This window comes from Nannospalax galili, unplaced genomic scaffold, assembly GCF_000622305.1.
Source record: "Nannospalax galili isolate Female #2095 unplaced genomic scaffold, S.galili_v1.0 scaffold889, whole genome shotgun sequence".
Taxonomy (NCBI): Eukaryota; Metazoa; Chordata; class Mammalia; order Rodentia; family Spalacidae; genus Nannospalax; species Nannospalax galili.
In genome coordinates, this window is record NW_008360167.1 from 197,762 (window position 1) to 201,155 (window position 3,394).

The following is a 3,394-nucleotide window of genomic DNA, read 5'->3' on the forward strand; positions in this document are numbered from 1 at the left end:
TCACCTGAGTATCCAGCCACTCTTTCTAGCAAACTAGTTCAGGCTTGGAAGACAAAAGAAAAATGAGGAAGAACCCAATAGAGGGATGCTTTTGGATGTCCTTGTCAAGAAAGTCCAATGAACTCTCATATGAACATTTGAAAATTGCCCGGTTCTGACTTTTCCTAGTTCCCTGTCTAGAACTTGTAATGCTAATTACTCTTGCCTTTACTTCTCCTTCACATCTCCTATTCATGATTCAAGGACTTTCTTCTCCCCTTAGAGACAAAAGTTATGTAATTTTGGAGTCTTTTAGATAGACCCACAGAAGTGGTACTCCAATTGCCTCACCCTGCATCCCTGTTCAGCATGGAAGAAGCCAGAGCACTCTGCGTCCCGATTCTCTATTGGCAATTTGGGTAACTCCTTCAGAGGATGGTGTGATAAGAATAGGAGGTAGGAACTGGCTAGGCAGTTAGGGTAAAAAGACCCCAAAGAAATGTAGCCAGTTTAAATAAATCAAAGAAGAAGAAAGAGTTCATGAAGTTATCAGAAAAAAGTGATGGGGAGATATGGGAGGAGTTAGAGGGGAAGGCGTGGGCATGGATTTGATCTAAACACCTTGTATGCATGTATGAAATTCTCAATAAAGTTTTTGTAAAAATTAAAAATAAATAAATAAAAAGAATTCCTGGGGCCTTAGCTGGCGTGGTGGCTCCCACCTTTAATCCCAGCACTTGGGAGGCAGAGATAGGCAGATCTTTGTAGTTCAAGGCCTGCCTTGTCTACATGGTAAGATCCAGGCCAGCTGGAGCTACAGGAAGGCCCTGTCTCAAACAAAAAACCAAAAAAAGAAAAAAAAAGTTCCCAGGCCTTTTACAAAGTTAAAGGTAAGTATTAAGTATTAGCATTGTAATGACTATTGACATCTCCCTATGGAAATCTGGACCAGCAAACAGCTGGCTACTGGTGCTGCCCCAGGTCACAGGGACTTTATTTTAAAAACATGATTATAGGCGTGTCTCAGCCTGGCTGTGCTGTCCTGATAGTTGTTGTTGTGTTGGTGAATTTGAAGCTGCTATCTCAAAGACTGGACAGACCTGCGAGTGTGCCTTTCTGTCTTACACATTGGGTGTGAAATAGTTGAATTGTGAATGTCAACAAAAGGGCTTCCACCTAGCCACCCTACAGCCAGAAGAGATAGAAGGAAATTGTTAAGGAAGTCAATACCTACATTAAGAAAATTGGCTACAACCCTGACACAGTAACATTTGTGCAATTGATACTGTCCCTGTGGACCAAGTGAGACTGGTATTCTCAGACCCAGGAAAGGGATTACCTTTTCCCCAACCAATGTCACTACTGAAATAAAGTTAGTTGTAATGTACCATGAGGCTTTGAGTGAAGCTCTTTCTGGGGACAGTGTGGGCTTCAGTGTAAAGGATGTGTCTACCTAGCTCTCATAGTATCAGAGGATACTATGGTCCAACCCAGAGGAAAAGCCTAATAACCACAACAATGACCAGTGCAGCAAACTATCACTATTGGTGCACTATTGGCACTTTTACTTTGGTGGTCATCAACAGCTATCTAATTGGACTTAAGGCCCACTCAGTGGGAGGGAACTCATGTGGTTCTATAAACAGACAAATACACATGACTGGGGAGGTCATGGATCCCATAGGGAAAAGCTATGTCTGTCACACCACTAGACAAATAAAATTCCTTGCTGTATGCTAAATATGGATCCTTGTATTTATAGACATACCTCTTACCACACATCAAAGAAGCTTCTTTTTGCAAAAGATGGAGACTATTAAAGAGATCTACCACTGGTGAGGTGCAGAGAATAAGTGTCTGTAATATGCCCAGCCCTGAATGACGCATCTATAATGCAACATCTATACCCAAGGCTTAGGGAACACAGGGGCCAGAGTTACTGATGTATCTCTCAACTCTCAACAGCAAAGCTTCTTCATGCAACAGATGGTGATTAGCAAAGAAAGTCACAACTGACCAAAATATAGAGAACAAGACTGTAGAGTGCTTGTCCCTAGATGAGAATCCTATATTAAACCTCTGCCTTGCGGGGCTCAGAGACCATTGTGGAAGAGGGCACAGAAAGACTGTAAAAGAGTCAGGCTTGGTAGATGAACAGCAGCTAACAGAGTTTTCTAGGTGACTGGGAACTTGCTCATATGAACTTACAGCAATCGTGACAGCAATGCACAAGACCCATGCAGACTCAAACCAGACAAAAACCCAGCATAGAAATGGGAAAATTGGTAAGAAACCCAGCTAACAGAGTTTTCTAGGTGACTGGGAACTTGCTCATATGAACTCACAGCAATGGTGACAGCAATGCACAAGACCCATGCAAACTCAAACCAGACAAAAACCCAGCATAGAAATGGGAAAATTGGTAAGAAACTCCAATTGGATGAGGGAGAGGGGTTCTTCTTTAAGGGAGAAAGGCTAGCTACACTGACTAGGTTCCAGTGGATGGACTCACATCGAGGGACATTTGGGGACACAGACTTTACTCAATAGGCCTTAACGTATGTGACAGAATGCATGAAATCAGGCTAGAGGGCCTATGTGGGGTGCAGATAGGGGAGGGGATCTAAATATGATCAAGATGTATTGTATGGAATTCACAAAAGTTCAATGAAAAAATAGAAAAAGAATATCTGTCAAAGATGTCCAATGTGGCATTGTTGCTGATGACAGCAAAACTGACCCATCAATGCAAACGGCTGCCTTCACTGCTCAGGTGATTATCCTGAATCATCTAGGCCAAATTAGTGCTGGCTGTGCCCTTGTGCTGAATTATCACATAGCTCACATACCTTGCAAGTTCACTGAGCTTAAAGGAAAGATTGACCAGTCTTCTGGTGAGAAGCTGGAAAATGTCCCTAAATTGTTGAAATCTGGTGATGAAGCCATTGTTGCTATGGTTCCAGGCAAGCTCCCGTTGTTCAGATTCTGTGACTATCCTCTACTGGATCATTTCACAGTTTGTGATATGAGGCAGAAGTTGCTGTAGGTGTCATCAAAGCCGTGATCAAGAAGGTTGCTGGAGCTGGCAAGGTCAGTAAATCTTCCCAGAAAGCTCAGAAATCTTAGTGCATGCTACCCCTAACACTTTCCATCTGAGTATGATTAGTGGGGAAGGAACAGTCTCAGAACTGTTTGTCCCAATTGGTTGTTGAAGTTTAACAGTAAAAGAATGGTTAATGAAAACAAATCCTTCAGAAGGAAAGAATAATATTATGCAAATCATTTTTGTGTGTGTATGTGGCAGTTTTAGTTATAATTTTAAAATCAGTACTTTTTAGTGGAATCAACTTGGCTAAAAATCTCTCACAGAATTTTGAGACACATTAAAACAAGTTTCATGAGAAAAAGAAAAAGA

The 3,394-nt window shown here is 41.8% G+C and overlaps 1 pseudogene; it reads left to right on the forward strand.

Annotated features, from left to right (window-relative positions):
- The first annotated feature begins 914 nt into the window (after positions 1–914).
- LOC108490247 lies at positions 915–3,105 on the forward strand (annotated as a pseudogene).
- The last annotated feature ends 289 nt before the right edge of the window (positions 3,106–3,394 follow it).